The sequence below is a fragment of the Silene latifolia genome, chromosome Y, assembly GCF_048544455.1.
Source record: "Silene latifolia isolate original U9 population chromosome Y, ASM4854445v1, whole genome shotgun sequence".
NCBI classification, from domain to species: Eukaryota; Viridiplantae; Streptophyta; class Magnoliopsida; order Caryophyllales; family Caryophyllaceae; genus Silene; species Silene latifolia.
The window spans coordinates 151,533,988-151,553,866 of NC_133538.1; the positions used below are offsets into that span (position 1 = coordinate 151,533,988).

Sequence of the window (19,879 nt, forward strand, 5' to 3'; positions counted from 1 at the left end):
CACACGAGTGACTTATACATAATTGTTCAAGGAGCAAGTGAGACCATTGGAGAGTACAACACCAGATTTAACAATGAGAAGGTGGCGGTACAGGAGTGTGACGTGTCCACAACAGTGGAAGCCTTCAGAAGGAGCCTACACCATGAGTCAGACCTGCATAAGTAGCTGACTATGCACCCTTGCCATAGCTTTGAAGCAGTACAAGAAAAGGCAGCAGCTGCGATCAGATTAGAGGAAGATATCCTAGTCAAAGCCAGCATACCAAGTACGCCAAGCGTATCCAGCACATCAGCCATGGAGAAGTCAAATAGAAAGCAATCCACTAGCAAGAAGGAGGAAAGATATGGGCCATATGGTAGGGAGTCAACAGAATCGACAACAGAGAAGAGAATCAGCAACTCCCCACACTGGTAGAGTATGGATTTACAACTGGCGTCGGAGGAATCCTGAAAGCACTCAGAGAGATGGGAGATAGGGTAAGGTGGCCCAGGCCACCAGTAGAAGGACAATCATGGTGAAAAGACAGTAAGAAAAAAATGTGAGTTCCATCGTGACATCGGGCATAACACGGAGGATTGCTACACGCTGCACAGGGAGATTAGGCGCCTATACGAGCAAGGGGAACTGAGCCACCTATTACCACGTGGGAGCAAGCTCCGCAAAGCCTGCAGCATCACCTATATGCACCAAGATAATAAACGTGATAACAGGCGGCTCAGACTTAAGCAGATTGACATATTCAGCAGCCAAAAGGCGTGTTACTGAGACTAAGGGAGATAGACCAGAAACTTCTTGTAGAATTTCTCACAATGACCTGCCTGTTGTTGCTTTCGACGAAGAGGATGTACATGACGGACAAGAACATCATGATTCACTTATCATAACACTGTCAATGGCCAATTGCACAGTTAGAAAGGTTCTGGTAGATACTGGTAGCTCGGTCAATCTAATCATGCTGAAAACCGTAGAAAACATGGGATTTAGCGAGAAGGGCTTGCAGAAGAAAACCATCCCGCTGGTAGGGTTCAGTGGAGAGACAACTAACTCATTGGGAGAAATCATGATCCCAACCTATGCAGGAGGAGTCAATAAACAGGTAAGGTACTTCGCCATAGATGGACCATCTACCTACAATGTTATCCTTGGAAGACCATGGTTGCATCTAATGAAAGCAGTCCCCTTAATATATCATCAATGTGTAAAGTTCCCCACACCATGGGGAGTGGAAACAATCCGAAGAGACCAGGAGGAAGCTAGAGGCTGCTACAAGAAGGCGTTAAAGTGCACTGCCATCCCTCCAGCATAACAATTACAGAAACAGCGTGTCCAAGACGAATACATTAAGCCTCCAGCCGAGGAGCTAGATCAGATCAACTTGGACAAGCTGCACCCAGAGAGAACCGTGCTAATAGGGGCAGGATGCACAGGAGACCTCAGACAACACCTAATCAAGTTTTTGCAAGCCAACATGGATTGTTTCGCATGGTCCCATGATGACATGATAGGAATAAATCAATCCATCATAACACACACATTCAGCGTAGACCCAGGATGCAAGCCCATCCAGCAGAGACGGAGAAAGTTCGCAGCTGAAAGGAATAAAGTAATCAACCAGGATATAGACAGCCTGCTAGCAGCAAACAAGATAAGAGAGGTGAAATATCCAGAGTGGCTATCAAACGTGGTGGTGGTACCCAAGAAGTATGGGAAGTGGAGAGTATGCGTGGATTTCACCGATCTCAACAAAGCATGCCCCAAGGACCCCTTCCCACTACCACACATTGACGCAATGGTGGATGCGACAGCTGGATATGAAATGTTAATATTCTTAAACGCCTGGAGTGGTTACAATCAAATCAAAATGGATCCAGCAGATCAGGACAAGACAGCATTCATGTCTGAGAGAGGAATATACTGCTACAACGTCATATCCTTCAGCCTGAAGAACGCAGGGTCCATATATCAAAGGCTGGTTAACCGGATATTTAAAGAATAAATAGGAAGAACCATGGAGGTATATATCGACGATATGGTGGTGAAGTCAGAGAAAGCTAAGGATCACATGTAGCATCTGGCAGAAATATTCAGTACCCTCAGAGAATATAAAATGAAGCTAAACCCATCCAAATGCACCTTTGGAGTTTCATCCGGCATATTCTTGGGCTACATCGTAACTCAAAGGGGAATAGAGGCCAGCACCGAGCAGATTAAGGCCGTAATATAGCTAGAGTCACCAGAAAAACCGAAGGATGTGCAAAGGCTAGCTGGAAAAGTGGCAACGTTAAGCAGATTCATCTAAAGATCCTCAGACAAGTGCAGGCTATTCTACGATATATTGAGGAAGAGCCAGAAGTTCGAGTGCATGGTAGACCATGAGCAGGCATTCAGGGAGCTTAAGCACTACCTCAGCACCCCGCCGCTACTATCAAAGGCAGAACATGGAGAACCACTGTTTCTCTACTTGGCTGTCACAGAGGTAGCAGTAAGTGCGGTTCTAGTCAGAGAGCAGGACAAGGAGCAGAAGCCAGTCTACTATGTAAGCAAGTCTCTGCTACCAGTAGAGACCAGGTACACATCTTTTGAAAAATTGGTACTAGTACTTGTTATTGCATCATACAAACCGCGCCCCTACTTTGAGTCCCACACCATACATGTCGTGACTAATTATCCATTAAAATCTGTAATGAGGAAGCCTGAGTTGTCAGGCAGAATGTCAAAATGGTCCGTACACCTTAGTGGCTACGACATCAGGTATGATCCAAGAACGACGATAAAATCACAGGTGCTGACAGACTTTGTGTCAGATTTCAGCCCAGCTATCCAGAATTTGGCAGACGAGGAGATCCTAACCCTCAAAGGGAACAAGGAGGTAAAAGTCTGGCAGATGCACATCGATGGAGCCTCCAACCAAAGGAGGGCAGGTGTAGGCCTAATCCTGCGATCACCACAGGGAGATCTGATAGCGCAGGCAGTGCAGTGTGAATTTAAGGCAACTAACAATGAAAAAGAGTATGAAGCCCTGATACTAGGAATGCAGCTAGCGCCGGAGTTAGGAGTCAAAAACCTACAGATATTCAGTGACTCCTTACTGATAGTTAACCATGTGAATGATGAATTCATAACCAAGGACTCAAAGATGATCGCCTAATTAAAGGTGGCAAACGAGCTGAAACAAAAGTTCAAAGATTGCAAGCTCAAGCAGACACCCAGAGACCAGAATCTGGAGGCAGATGCCCTAGCAACTCTGGGGGCAACCTTTAAACCGGCCGAGCTGGCTAACATCCCTATCAAACACATGCTTGAACCATCTATCCAAAAATTAGAAGAAGCAGATAAAGGAGAACTGGAAGATCAGCAAGATGGGGCGGCAGTTCTACCTACCACAGATGGCCAGACAGCTGTCCAGCCAAACGATCAGACAGCTGTCCAGCCGAACGATCAGTTAGCTAACCAGACAGATGAGTGGGACTGGCGAATGCCATACCTAGATTGGTTCAGACACGGCAAGCTGCCAGATGACAAGAAGGTGGTAAGGGGCTTTAAAATGAAAGCCACCATATTCGTACTAATAGACAATGTACTTTTTAGGAAGTCGGTGGCAGGACCCTACTTGCGGTGCCAGGATAAATAAGAAACACAGAGTGTATTGCAAGCCCTCCACAGTGGCGAATGCGGAAACCATGCAGGGGGCAGGAGTCTGTCAAACAAAGCCCTCAGACAAGGCTACTTCTGGCCCACAATGAGGGCAGACTCGGCAGAATATGCCCGAAAATGTGACGCCTGCCAGCGCTCAGCGCCAATGATCCATCAGCCAGCAGAGCCTATACATCCCATCATTTTCCCCTGGCCATTCATGACATGGGGAATGGACATCGTGGGCCCTCTGCCTAGAGTTACAGGAAACAGAATATGGATGCTAGCATTGACATACTATTTTTCCAAATGGATAAAAGTAGAAGCGTTCACAGAGGTAAAACACAAAAAAGTCATCTCTTTTATCAAACGTAATATCATCTGCAGCTTTGGTATTCCGTCGGAAATTATATGTGACAATGGATCACAATTCATCTCAAACGATGCGGAAGGATACTGTGCCAGGTGGAACATTTCTCTGAAAAAGTCAGCACCCAGGACTCCAAAGTCCAACGCGCAAGCTGAATCCAACAATAAGATCATCATAGATAAATTAAGAAGGAGATTACGGGAGTTAGGAAGAAAGTGGGCAGATGAGTTACCACTAGTGCTATGGTCAAACAGAATGACACCAAAGACGGCAACAGGCCAGACCCCCTTCAACTTGGTGTTTAGCGCGGAAACAGTGATTCCATCAGAGGTTCTAGTTCCAACTCACAGGTATGGATGTATGACAGGGGAACTTAATAGTGCAGAGATGATCAGGAGCCTAGACACGATAGACGAGCTACGAGCGAGCACAAAGATACGTCTGGCTGCCTACAAGCAGTCAGTCGCCAGAAGTTACAACAAGAACGTAAAAATTAGGCTCCTGGAGGTAGGAGACGTGGTTCTCCGCGAGGTGTTCCAAAACACAAAGAATCCTAAGGCATAATAATTCGCCTATAAATGGGAAGGACCATACCAGGTAGAAGGCGTTGTTGGCCATGGGGCGTACAGATTAATGACTATGGACGGTCAAATCATACACAAACCATGGAACATACTTCACCTGAAGAGGTATCACTTTTAATTATAAGTAGAATTTAGTGTACATAGTAGTGTATCCAAAAAAGCCAAAAAAAAATGGTAATAGGCATACTACCAATTTTGTTCCATTTTCTTTTCTTTTATTTCTTTAAACTTTAAAAGCTACTATTGGAGTTGTGTGGTCTGTAAGGTTCTTGGGACCACATTTACTCTGGCACCCCATGAAACAGCATCAGGTACTTCACATCGCTCTGGTGGAATTTTCTGTTTTTAGGCTTCTTTGAATGCATCACTCTGAACTCTAATATCTATGGTACATTGAAAGTGTTCCTAGCAGGACTGTCAACTGCTAATGCAGGGTCACAAGGCACATGACACTCCAACATGCCTAACCTAAATTCTCCAGTAGGAGGACCCTCACCAGGCGGCTTGTGGAATATACGAAAGGGAGCATGGCTGACAGCTTAAAGCTCATCCGGCTACCCTGGATACCACCCCCAAAACGTAGCTCGTAATACCGAGTACTCGATGCAATCAATCAGGGCCTCAACATGCATGCACAAACATATGGAGCGCAGGGATCTCTGAGCTACCAGAATCCTGCAATGTTCCATTGGTCCTAGAATGACGATAAACTTGCCTAAGGTACGCCCCTTTTGGCTTTAAACATGATGAACACGCCTTGCATCATGAACAAGGTTAAGTAGTCAGAATACGGCATACGCCTAAACCAGTCATTGGACTGACACGACAGGTAGCTGAGTCTAAATCAGTCTTTTCAGGCTGACACGGACACTTCACCCAGAATGCGACATATGCCTAAATCAGTCATTGGACTGACACGACAGCTAGCTGAATCTAATTCATCCTTTTCAGGCTGACACGACTAGCCTAAATCAACCAACAGGCTGACACGACAGCTTCCTAAGCTAAGTGCATAAAAAAAAGCAACACAAGTTGTGACATAAACAAAACTTGCTAAAACTAGGCAAGGGGCATTTCAAAATATGGCCAAAACACGGCCCCGAGTTCAGTCAACCGCCACCACGGTGGGAAACGCAAGAACAAAATGTTTAAAAAATTCTTACAAGTCTACACCATACAGGGTCAGACTACCATTAAAAGAAATAAAATTTTTAATTGGAGGCCAGATCAATGACCTCCCTTTCTGGCACCTCCTCTGCCTTCTCCTGCTGACCTCTCATTTCAGGTACAGGACCAGGTTGCACGCCCTCAGTACCAGCAGCCTGTTGAGCTCCCTCAGCCACGGCAGCCTCTTGAAAGGAACCAGCCTCCTCACCAGCTGTCTGCTCCATCAGCGCAGGAGAGTTCACCTCGCCAATCTCAGGCATCAGCACGCTCAAGTCTGGCTGGACAGGATAAAGGGTCACCAGATGCCTCTCTTCTTCCTCTATAGACTGCAGGGTTGGAGGCTCATCAAGTGCAACATGCATCCCACTGATCTTACCCCGCCAGGTAGCATAAGCAACAATATTGGTGGCAAGGGAGATCAACTCGCTGATCTTTTCGTCAGAGCGCTTAAGGGAGTCAGCGAAAGTACTGCACACTTCTTGAGTGCGCGCCAACTGGTCAGCTCCCTCCTTCAACTTCTTCTTGGCGCCAGCAAGTTCAGCCTTCAGCTCCACCACACGTCCCCTCAGATCAGAGCGCTACTGCTCCAAGTCAGCAATGGTCCCAAACAGCACGTAGTTTTTGGCATTGGTATCTCGGCTGGTGGTTTGCACCACGTTGATCATTTTTCTATTATAAAGATCTGACTGGAAGGCCTATAAGTAGAAAAGGAAGTGTTAGCGGATTTAGTGTAAATGATTCAGAACAGGTAGCAGAGGAAGAATACTCACCATGTGTTGGAACTAGTGTCCTCCACAGTTAGTGTGATAACGTATATAAATCTCTTATAGGTTCACAGGGTATACTTAGTATTTTATCAGTTGATTAACGTTTATTAATAACGGTTGGCTTGTTAGAAGTTTGACGTTATTATAATACTGATGGCTGCGATCAACTGGTCCCTAAAAGTCACACCTAAAGGATGTGTTTGAGAGATGTGATTATATGAAAATATAATCACATTCATGCCTTATATGACTAAAAGGTTAGTCCATGTTTTTGACTAAAAGGTTAGTCAAAGTGATGATGAGACGGTTATTTAATACAATTAAATAATATTAGCTGAGACGAATTAATTGTTAATTCGTAAATTGAATATAAACTGTTATATTTAATTATTGTATATAATGTTAGCTTAAACGAAATAAGATGTTAATTCGTAATTAAACGTAAACGGTTATATTTAATTAGCAAATTATAAATATGTTATATTTATAATTAATGTATATATTATGCGAAACTGTCATAATAAATAATTACAGACCGATATTAATAAATCGACTACAAGCTGTTGTGTGTGGACTTATTAATTACGTGACGACATTATTGACAATTGAAATATATACACATTTTATACAATATTAGAACAGCCGAAAATAAGAAGATATTCTCCTTATTTTTTTCGGTTGTCACACGAAAAAAGGAAGGAAAAAATCTTCCCTTATTCTCCTCCTTTTACACGGTTAAGAGGAGTGAAAGGGGATCATTTTTACTTACTTCTTTTGACCTAATTCTCACATCACAAAAAACCCTAAAATCATTAGAAATTAGGGATCTCATTATAGCAAAAGGAGAGGCATTTCTCAGAGCATTTTGGGTGCAACGATTAGGAGAATATCGATCTCGATATTTGTTCTTAGGCCTAATTGCTAGAACCAAAGGTTGATTCTAATCTCTACTCCTTTTGTTTATGCAATTTCGTTTATGACTAGCAATTTCATAATTATAATTTCGTTATAATCCGTTTTCTTGATGAAGTATACCGATATTTCCCACAAGTGGTATCAGAGCATAGACCACGAAATTATTTTATATGATTTTCATAAATGGATTTAAACAAAAAAAATTTGAAAAAAAAAAAAAACTTCCGGCTGTGACAAATTTTTGTTGCCGAGAGGTTTTTTTTTCATGTTTTGTTTCCATTTGATTTATTGATATTGTTGTTTTAATATGTTAAGATGATAATATGATAAATTTGTAGATGTTTTGATTTAATAAGAATTAAATTAAAATGTAAATGGAAATCGTTTTCATTGTTGATAATTTGTTTTTGCTATATAATTTTGGCATACAAGTTAATTTATAATGTTCAAATCAATTGTGATGAATCAAATATTCGGATAATCGATTTAATCATAATTTAGATATTCATTTTAAGAGGTTAAATTGAATCATCTAGTTTGAATCTATGTTTAAATTAAAAGATGATGATTATGCCAATCTTGTTATATTAGCAACATTAAACATTTTGTTCATATAAAAAGTTTTTTTTTCGAGAAAATAAAGAATAAAAAAAACGGCTGAATGCCGTGAGCTTTTAAAAAGAAAAAAAAAATCTGTTTTTTTTTTTATTTAGGGCAAAATGCCGCAAGAAATAAAAAAAAACTGTTTTTTTTTGTTTCTAGGATTGGAATGCCGTGGGCAATTAAAATAAAAAAAAAACTGTTTTTTTTTTGTTTTGAGCAATGCCGAAAGCATTTTAAAAAAAAAAAAAAAAAAAATTGTGGTTTGGCCAATAATCTTTATACATTAAATCTATAATGTATGATTGTTGTGAAAAGGTTCACAAATTTGAGATACCCAAATTATTTTAAAGAGGTTTAAAATAATGTTAGATTAATTCATATTATAGGATAGTGTGAATTAAGATTGGAATTATTGTGAGTAATTGAGGAATTGTCACATAATTTGATCATTTTAATAGGTGGTTTGGATAAATTACTCTACATAATTAAGGAATTATGTCTTGAATGATTAATTTATAGTTGATGCATTTTTATTTAGTTGTATGAATTGTTGAATGGTTTATTTACGTATTATTGCAATCGGTTGTAATTTTGTATTACCTAGTGTGGCCTTAGTTGATTATGTTTTCGTAATGATGGAAACATAGTCTTGATGTAATTTGAGATCTCGAATCTCCTTTGGTTTTTCTTTAGTATTATGTTTTGAAATTAGAATGTAAATAGGTTTATTTTGTAATTTTATTTGTAATTTTGAGAAAACTAAAGATGGAGATTGGATTGCTCACTCCCGCTACATGGACCAAGATGGAACATCAAGACAAGCTTCTCGGGTCCTAGGAAGGATTCCAAAGTTGTATTTATGTTCATTTTGGTAGATAGGCCACACTAGGACTTTGTTTTTGTTTTACGTTTTTCCATTCTTATTGCTTTTCTTCGCATGATAATTAGTGCATCATATTCCGCCTAAACCAAACCACCTACTAATATGCATGAAAATTGACTCATATAGATTGAATGTTAGTTATCATGGACATAAAGATTTCACACTACTTTAAGCCATCATCTTAGTTTATTCATTCACGCATGCTAGATATTAGTTCACTTAAAATGAATTAAAATAAAGTTGATGGGATCTTCCTCTAAAACTAAAATTGAGACTAGTCTTTATAAGGCCAAACAACTATGAATCCCTTCTTCGTCGGTAGGCATATAGGACCTTACTCTCCATGTGACCCCTTCTACGTTGGGTAAGTAGTTTGTGTTGACTTATTTTACCTTAACATTATAATCCGAAGAGTTTCTCGTGATTATGATGGACTATAGATAGAATTTATAGAAATTTATCAACCAAGAATTCTAAAAGTAGAATTAGCCAAGAGGTTGGCTTATCAATTTACAGATAATTGAGTCTTGGGATCATTTATATAATTCTTGAGGAAGGTCAATTGTATAAATGCTTGAGTCTTCGCTTATAATAGTTTTGCATTAGACTTAAATCATAACGATGAGTATGCTTATTATGTTTTTTTTATTCTTCTTTTCGCAGTGTAGAATTCGTTTTATATTGATAATACTGCTTACAACAAATGGCTGGAAATAACGAAATCCCTATGCCAAGTGCCACACTTGCACGCGAGTCCTGGCTCAAAACTTTCATGGATCACATGAATCAGTCCACACGACTGAAGAATGATGGGTCCAACTTTGCGGACTGGGAGGCATCATTAAGGAATGCTGCCATTGCTGACGGTAAGCTCAAGGTACTTAACTGAGCCAATACCGCCAAATCCAGGCCCCAATGCAAGAGCTAACGAGTCACTTGCTTATAGTGACTTCGTCATGGAAGCGGGTGCGATAAAAAACGTACACATTTTTGCAATGGAAACCAATTTGCAAAGACGCTTCATTGCCCAAGGTGCAAACAAGATTTTCACCACGCTCACTAATGAGTTCTCAAAAGCACCGAGAATCGTTACTTATGAGTATACCTGTCGCTTCTTTGATGCGAAACTCCATAAGGGCCAACCGGTTAGCCCACACATTCTTAACATGATTGAGAATGTCGAGAAACTGGAGGCACTTGATTGCAAAATCAGTGAGAGCATAGTCATTGACCGTATGCTTCATTCACTTCATGATGGTTTTGCCCTCTTCAGGGAAAATTACTACATAAATGACATGAAGAAAAGTCCTCATGAACTACACTCACTTCTCGTACAGACCGAGAAGGATATGAAATTGAGTGGGAGCATGAAGCAAGATGTTCTCATGATTTCCAACAAGAATAAGGGTAAGGGCAAAGCTCACGGCGACCTAAGTGTAGGAAAGCCTAAGTTTTAGAAGTCAGGAAACGGTAAGAATGGGCCTGGTGAGACTAGTGGCTCACAAGGCAAGGCAAAGAGGAAGGACGGTAACGTTGAGTGCCACCATTGTCACAAGACTGGGCATTGGAGGAGGAACTGTCTCGTGTACCGTGAGGACATAAAAGCAGGCCGCGTCACTCCTGTTGGTATGTCATCTTATATTCATATGATTGAGATTAACCATGCAAGTTTCGGAACTTGGGTACTTGATACTGGTTGTGGTTCTCATCTGTGTAATCATTTGCAGGGCCTAAAAAATATCACACCCCTCGCAAAGGGTGATATGGACCTGCGAGTTGGGAATGGAGCACGAGTTGCTGCAGTCTCAATGGGAACATACGTAATCCAGCTCCCGAGTGGTTTTGAGTCATATTTATATAACTGTTACTATGTACCCAGTTTATCTAAGAATATTATTTCTGTTTCCGTACTTGATAAAGACGGTTTTTCATTTTCAATAAAGGACAATAGCTGTATTTTTTCTTTTAATGAAATGGTTTATGGCAAAGCAGTTTCCATGAATGGAATTTATATCTTAGATCAAACCACATAAATATTACATGTGAATAATAAGAAATTAAAGGTTGGTGACAAAGATCAAACTTATCTATGGAATTGTCGAATGGGACACATAAATGAAAAATGTGTAAAGAAACTCATGGATAATGGGACTATCTCCACATTTGATTTCTCATCATTTGGCACGTGTGAATCATGTCTTATCGGCAAAATGACTCGAATTTCCTTCAAAGATGTTGGAATACGCGCTAATGACCTATTAGGAATCATACATACTGATGTATGTGGACCTATGTCAATCACCGCAAGAGATGGCTATAGATATTTTATCACTTTCACGGACGATTTGAGTAGATACGGATATATCTACTTAATGAAGCATAAAAGTGAGTCCTTTGAAAAATTCAAGGATTACCAGAATAAGGTTGAGAACCAACTGGGAAGAAAGGTTAAAGCACTCCGTTCAGATCGGGGTGGCGAATATCTTTCAAATGACTTTGATCAACACCTTAAAGACTGTGGAATAGTTTTACAGTTAACTCCACCTGGAACACCTCAATTAAACGGTGTGTCCGAACGGAGAAATCGAACACTACTAGATTTGGTTCGATCCATGATGACTCACACGGTAGTACCTGATTCATTATTGGGTTTTGCTCTTTTGTCAGCTGCACTTATGCTTAACCGAAGTCCGTCTAAAGCTGTCGACAAGACTCTATATGAAATGTGGTAGGGAACGGTCCCTAATTTGTCCTTTATTCGGGTTTGGGGCTGCGAGGCTTATGTCAAGTGGAGACACGAGGATAAGCTCAGCCCGCGATCGGTCAAGACATACTTTATTGGTTATCCAAAAGGAATGTTTGGTCATTACTTCTATTCGCCTACCGAACATCGAGTTTTTGGTGCGGCTAGTGCAAAGTTCTCAGAGAAAGAATTTCTCGAGAACAAGTCAAGTAATAGAACCTTCGAGCTGTCGGAGATTCAAGAACCAACAACGGAGGAACAGATGGAGGAAGTTGTTCCTTCAACTAATGATATGGTTAATATTCCTCAGTAACCTAGGAGGTCGGGTAGAGTCTCTAATCCTCAAGACAGATACATTGGTATGGTCGAGGAAAATGACGTTTTACTCCTAGAGAGTAATGAACCCGCTACCTATAAAGGTGCCATAGCCTGTTCCGGCTCTAAGCTATGGCTTGAAGCCATGCAATCCGAGATGGACTCCATGTATGAGAATGACGTATGGGATCTTGTTGATTTACCTCACAAGGTAAGACCTCTACAGTGCAAATGGCTTTACAAAATAAAGCATTCTGTAGACGGGCAACCAGATTCCTATAAGGCACGACTAGTGGCAAAAGGATTCACTCAAGTGCACGGATTGCATTATGATGAAATCTTTGCACCCGTAGTTATGTTGCATTCCATTCGGATAATCTTAGCGATTGCCGCTTTTCATGACTATGAAATTTGGCAGATGGATGTGAAAACCGCCTTCTTAAACGGTTATTTGGAGGAGGAGTTGTACATGGTACAACCCGAAGGTTTTATAGATTCTAAAAATCCTAAGAAAGTGTGCAAGCTTAAACGTTCCATTTATGGACTTAAGCAAGCTTCTCGGAGTTGGAATCATCGTTTCGACCAGGTGATAAAAGAGTATGGTTTCACTCTATTGGTCGAGGAACCATGCTTATATATCAAGTCGAGTGGGAGCAAAATTGTTTTCTTGATATTGTATGTTGATGACATACTCTTGATTGGGAATGACATTCCTCTCTTATCTTCGGTAAAAGGATGGTTGCAGGACCATTTTCAGATGAAAGATCTGGGTGAGGCAAAACGCATATTGGGAATCCGTATCTATCGAGATAGATCACGACGGATGTTATCACTGAGTCAGGAGTCTTATTTAGATAAGATTCTTGAAAGGTTCAGCATGACCAACTCCAAGAAGGGGAACCTTCCAATGACGTCTGGGATGCATTTGAACAAGTCTCAGTCACCCAAGACACCTGAAGGGGTTGAACGCATGAGTCGTGTTCCTTATGCATCAACCATAGGATCAATCATGTCTGCCATGATATGCACACGTCCAGACGTGGCATATGCATTGAGTATGACGAGTCGGTACCAAGGCAATCCAGGTGAAACACACCGGATGGCTGTTAAAAACATCCTTAAGTACCTACGGAGGACTAAGGATTGGTATTGACTTATGGAGGAGATACTAAGCTATGTGCAATCGGTTACGTAGATGCTAGCTTCCAAACAGATCGAGATTATTCGAAATCTCAGTCTGGATTCGTCTTTACTCTTAATGGTGCTGCGGTCAGCTGGAAGAGTTCCAAACAGGAAGTTGTAACAGATTCTACTACTGAATCCGAGTACTATGCCGCTTCAGAAGCAGCAAAGGAAGCTCTATGGATGCGTCAATTCTTACAAGGACTAACCATAGTTCCTAGTTCGAATGACCCAATCACCATCTATTGTGACAATAGAGGTGCCATCTTCCAGGCCAAGGAGCCTAAGTCTAGCAACAAGTCTAGACATGTACATCGGAAGGCTCCCCTGATCCGTGATTACATGAAGCAAGAGGAGATAGTGATTGACAAGATTACTTCGGATGACAACATCGCGGACCCTCTCATTAAACCATTGAAATATGATAAGCATGAAGGGAAGGTTATTTCCACGGGAATTAAACGTGTTCCTGAGTTGTACTAGTTGCTTATGGATTCGATACATTTTCTTTTTCCATATGCTATTTATAACTTCATCGTATTATTTCATATTTTGTTTTTCATGTGGATTGTACGACAACATTGAACGCCACAAAGTGAACTGAATTACGTTATATTTGTTTTGGTCCGTAATCGCCTACATGAGCTGTTAACTCTGGCTATTATATTGTGAAGTTGATTGATGGTGGGTTCAACGAGCCATAAGTCAAACGGTTGGCTGATCGATCACAGATGCGAGTTATAACGTTACCTCGTAGGACATTGTGACAACGTAATGGAGTCCTAAATGTTTAAAAACATTCGGTTCCAAGTCATGGATTGGACGTCCATTGTGTTCCTAGAGTCGATTCTTTTGACTATCAACTGTCTCTTGAGATTAAGGCAATTTTTGGGTGACTTTGGTTTCTTTCTCATGGTCGACCGTAACAGGAGGCTAAGCATATTTTTACTGGGTCATTTCATACTGTGCTTATATCTGCCGGATTCGAGTTGAAGAAAATATCCAACCTTTATCAGGTTTAGTCATTTCTCAGGGCCACTCGAGGAGTTGTAACTGAAATGCATGGCCATACTCGAATGATGATTCGTTTATCAGTTAAGTTACTCTCTAGTCGGGAAAACCACTCTTGATATTGATCACTTGTAAAATACGACCTTTGTGAATACGGATTTTGCAAATTGTTTTACATTGAGTGGGAGAAATTTTAGGATATGAGAATCGGTTATCGCACATACACTTGTGAGGACAAGTGGGAGATTGTTGGAGCTAGTGTCCTCCACAGTTAGTGTGATAACGTATATAAATCTCTTATAGGTTCACAGGGTATACTTAGTATTTTATCAGTTGATTAACGTTTATAAATAACGGTTGGCTTGCTAGAAGTTTGACATTATTATCATACTGATGGCGGTGATCAACTGGTCCCTAAAAGTCACACCTAAAGGATGTGTTTGAGAGATGTGATTATATGAAACTATAATCACATTGATGCCTTATATGACTAAAAGGTTTGTCCATGTTTTTGACTAAAAGGTTAGTCAAAGTGATGATGAGACGATTATTTAATACAATTAAATAATATTAGCTGAGACGAATTAATTGTTAATTCGTAAATTGAATATAAACTGTTATATTTAATTATTGTATATAATATTAGCTTAAACGAATTAAGATGTTAATTCGTAATTAAACGTAAACAGTTATATTTAATTAGCAAATTATAAATATGTTATATTTATAGTTAATGTATATATTATGCGAAATTGTCATAATAAATAATTACAGACCGGTATTAATAAATCGACTACAATCTGTTGTGTGTGGATTTATTAAATACGTGACGACATTAATGACAATTGAAATATATACACATTTTATACAATATTAGAACAACCGAAAATAAGAAGATATTCTCCTTAATTTTTTCGGTTGTTACACGAAAAAAAGGAAGGAAAAAATCTTCCCTTATTCTCCTCCTTTTACACGGTTAAGAGGAGCGAAAGGGGATCATTTTTACTTACTTCTTTTGACCTAATTCTCACATCACAAAAAAACCCTAAAATCATTAGAAATTAGGGATCTCATTCTAGCAAAAGGAGAGACATTTCTCGGGGCATTTTGGGTGCAACGATTAGGAGAATATCGATCTCGATATTTGTTCTTAGGCCTAATTGCTAGGACCAAAGGTTGATTCTAATCTCTACTCCTTTTGTTTATGCAATTTCTTTTATGACTAGCAATTTCATAATTATAATTTCGTTATAATCCGTTTTCTTGATGAAGTATACGATATTTCCCACACCATGAAGGCATTGTGCACATCATTCTCCGCCATCTCTTCCGGCGAGAATTCTGAGAAGACTTCCACTAGAGGAGGGAAGAGGATCTGGTCGATCTCAGGCCAGTATGGCACCTTATCCACGTTCCCAAAAGCCTCAGGAAGTGAGCAATGATGCCACCACTAGCAGCGGTAGCAGGGCTAGCAGGCGGAGTAGGAGGATGACGGGACAGTGGGCTGACTTCTAGAGGCTCAGGACGAACAGTGTTAGAATGGGTAGGAGGAGACTGAAAGGAGGCAGTATGGGCACTCCTCTTGGACGCAAAAGCCACATCAGGACTCCCAACGACTCTCTTTCTCTTAGCACTCTGAAGGATGGCCTCTAGAGGACCGACCTTGAAACCTGCAATCAGCCAGACGTCAGGTGTCGCGAGTTACCAGATAAAATAGCAAGATGTGAGGCATCAGAAACGTTAGATAAAACAATTAGCATAAGGCGACATACCAGACGACATGCTGTGAGCTGATTGTTGAGGGTTGGAAGAGGAAGCAGGTGAAAAACCAGATAGCAGATGAGGAAACCTTCTCTCAGGCACGAAGATGCAAAACAATTTGTTGCAGGTAGATGCTGAATCACCCAGACGGATCAGGCTGCAGAGGCCTTCAGAAAAGAAAAAAGTTAGCCAGTAAGCATTGGAGGAGCAAAGTAGGCGCCAGGAGAGCTACTTACTCGAGGTTATGACCTAGTCTTCGAAAATATAGTCGGCAGGTGGCTGAATGGAGGACTTCCTGAGGTAGAAGAAATCCTCAAACCATTTTTCATCCCTTGACTTTGACACGTGCCTGAAGGGAGTCTCACCACGGCCGCGAAAAGAAAATTGGCCTCTTCCCAAAGACCGGATCTCATACATATGAGCCAGCTCTGATAAGTGCATATTTTATACATTTTAACCCTCTATATTATCTTGATTTTACATGTCTTTAGCACTTATCTTGAGTGTTTTATAGCTAATATTTGCATTTCTAGTTGTTTTGGATACTTTGACATATTTTGTAGAGAATAAGTTTTTTGGAGCTAAAATAACTACAAAGTACTAGAAATTGCAAGCTAAGAGGAAAGAAGACCAAATGGACTAAGGATTGGATGTTGCATGGACTTTGTGCCTCAAGTTGCATGGATTTTTGCATGAGAATTTGTTGGATCAATTAGCAAAATACAAATGAGATCAAACATCCAAGTCAAGCCCAAATGGCAAGTCAAAAGTCAAGGGGAAAGCATGGGATTCCAAAAGATCTTAAGATGCCAAATGCAAGCATTAACCGGGTGTTTAATCGCACATTTAATCACCCACATAGGATTCTCCAAGGAATTAAGAGAGGAATTAAGGCAAAATACCGAGGAACACACGGCCCCGATCGGGGTCCGATCGGGGTTTTATGCCCTTTCGTTTCTTACGTTTCCTTCTCCTCTCCTATAAATAGGAGAGGTATTCCTAGGTTTTAGGCATCCAAGTTTACGTCCAAGTTTACTACAATAAGCCTCAAGCATTATAAGTTTTCTCTCATTAGTTTTCATTTCAAGTTTAAGTTGTTTAAGCATTCTTTAGTTAATCTTTCAACAATTTGTATTTCAAGAGATTCTCAATCATTTGTTATTCAATCTTTTGGTTATTAGTTGTTTGTTCTTCCATACAAGTCCTCCTTTATAAGGTATTTCTTATTACAAGTTTACAATTTACATCATTGCTTTAGTTATCACATAGTTATTATAATTCAGTATTTCATATTTACTTTAACTTTGTTCTTTTCGTATGTTATATCACCTAATTAGTATAATTCATATAACCATGTTCAACATCTTAGTATGAGTAGCTAAATTCTTTAGTCTAAAGGCTAGGGGAGCCATGCAAAATCAAACATACATTATGATTAAATAAAGTTCATAATAATATTGATCAATTGCTTCCATCACATGTTTGCTTTGTTACGCTTAATCTTTGATTATCGGCCGTAGTCGTAGATTAAAACTTGTTTATTCGTTCTAAAGTCGAGAAGCACGGAATTGAATTAGACTAAGCATGTGTGGTAGGACGACCTAGTCATGGACGAGAGTTTTTCTAGGACCCGGTCTATGGTTGATACTAATACCGTAAGGTGGGTATCTTTAAGCCTAAGTAATTGAAAAGATTATTATTATCAAGTTTATCATGTTCATATGTTTACCTTTGCATGAGTGACCCGAACCCTTTAGACTATATTTTATCATTTTATTTACATTGTAATTTTCATTAATCATCAAACCAAACAAACCAAACCCAAATCGTAATCGACCTTGATAAAAATCCACCCATAGCAATTCACGACGTAATTCCCGTTTCCTTGTGTTCGACCCCTATTGCTACATTAATTTGTGTCTAGGGAATTTATCTTTGCATAGCTACGCGATAAACCTATCAAATTTTGGCGTCGTTGCCGGGGAAACGGTTTTATTGCTTTTTGAATTGTCGATTTTTATCTTGTTTTCCTTTGTCTTGGGGAACACTTGTTCCTTGAGACCGTTACTTATCACTTCTCTAGAAATTGTTGTCTTATGCCCAGGTCCTCTCGTAGTGGAGAATTTCTTTCACCGGATTCCGATCCCGAGAAAACATTTAGGAGAAGACGACGTTTTTGGAGGGAAGTGAAAGAAGCCACTTCTTCCGTACAAGTTGAAAGTGCTAGAAAGTCTTACTTAGACGATCTAGAAGCCCTTGAACAGGAGGAGGTTTCAATTTCATCATCTCCACCACCATCACCATCTACTACCAAAAAGATGGTGAAACTTTCTGATCACTCAAAGCCCACCGCGGCCATGCTTCTGGCCGGAATCACAACCACTAAAATCACCGCGCCGGACTTCGGGATCAAACCGGCTTTCATTAGCCTTGTGGAGAGGAAGCAATTTGGAGGAAGACCTTTGGAGGATCCCAATTTGCATGTGCAAAACTTTTGTGACTATTGCTCCATCATCCGTCAAACGGGCGTCACCCAAGCTCAAATAAGGGAAATACTTTTCCCTTTCTCATTGAAGTACAAGGCCAAGCTTTGGATCAATAGCCTTGACCGCACCGCCATGGGAATCACCAATTGGGAGACTTTTGCCCTTGCTTTCTATCAAAAGTTTTTTCCACCGGAGAAAACTCAAACTTTGAGGAGCCAAATCACCGGATTCCGCCAACAAGCTCTTGAGAGCTTATATGAGGCTTGGGAGAGGTACAAAGAGCTTCAAAGGCAATGCCCACAGCATGGGCTAGATGATTGGTTTCTAGCAATAAGATTCTAAAATGGATGTTGTGCCGAGTCCCGAAGGATTCTTGATTCCGCCAACAATGGGCGGTTTGATCAAATTGACACCGACATTGCTCATGCCACGATCTAATATATGGCGGTCCATGATGCCCAATATGTCAATTCCCGAGTTGTGCCACCTAAAGGTAAAGAAGAATCCTCTAACAACTCTGTTTTGCTAGCTCAAATTGCTTTGCTCCAACAACAATTGGCGGGAAGGGATGCTAGAGATTCCATTCAACAAGTCAATGCCATGTCTTCAACGAGCTAAATCGTTGTGTGTGAAGGTTGCGGAGGTGCAGGTCACTATGCCGCTCATTGCCAAGCTCTCATTGAAGAGGTAAATGCCTTTTTAGCTTTAAGACAAAATGCACAAAATGCTTATCCACCGGGTACATTCTCAAACACATATAACCCGAATTCAAGATTTCACCCAAATATGTCTTATAGAAGCAACAATGTGCTAAATCCTCAACCACAACCCCCACCACAACAAAATGCCTATGTCCCTCAACAACAAAAATATATCCCTCCACCGGGGTATCAAAATCAACAAAGGCCCCCACAAAACAATTTCCAACAAACTCAACCTCCACAACAAAATGCCCAACAAAATAACCAAGAGGGAGGTAAGCTTGAGGGCTTGATAATCCGTATGCAAAAGGAATTGTTGACTCAAATCCAAAAGAATGAGCAAGCTCAAAATGCCGCAATCAAAATGTTGGAGCAACAAATGGCTCAATTGGCCTCATCTAGCTCCTCAAGGAAATCGGGTCAACTATCCCCTCAAGGTGAGCAACCACATGCTACCCTTAATGCTATCTTCTTAAGAAGTGGTACGAAATATGATGGGCCATCGATGCCCAAAGATGATGAGGAGGTACTTGTTGAGTTGGAGGTCTCTCCAAATGATAAGGAAATTGAAGAAATCCCCAAGAAAATGGACGACCCACTTGTTGTTGTTGAGAAAGTCAAGGAAGTGGAGGATGTTTGTCCAAAGAAAGATGTTGAAGCAAAGATTCCGGAAAAAGTCAAAGTGCCATTTCCTCATATATTGGCAAAGCATCAAAAGAATTCCCAATTCGGTAAATTCATGGAAGTTGTGAAGAATC

At 40.4% G+C, this 19,879-nt stretch overlaps 1 non-coding gene across 1 annotated transcript; it reads right to left on the reverse strand.

Annotated features, from left to right (window-relative positions):
* Nucleotides 1–18,624: 18,624 nt before the first annotated feature.
* Nucleotides 18,625–18,731, reverse strand: LOC141635335 (small nucleolar RNA R71). Its single transcript, XR_012540031.1, has one exon. It is a non-coding gene; the product is annotated as a small nucleolar RNA R71 (small nucleolar RNA).
* Between the last annotated feature and the right edge of the window lie 1,148 nt (nucleotides 18,732–19,879).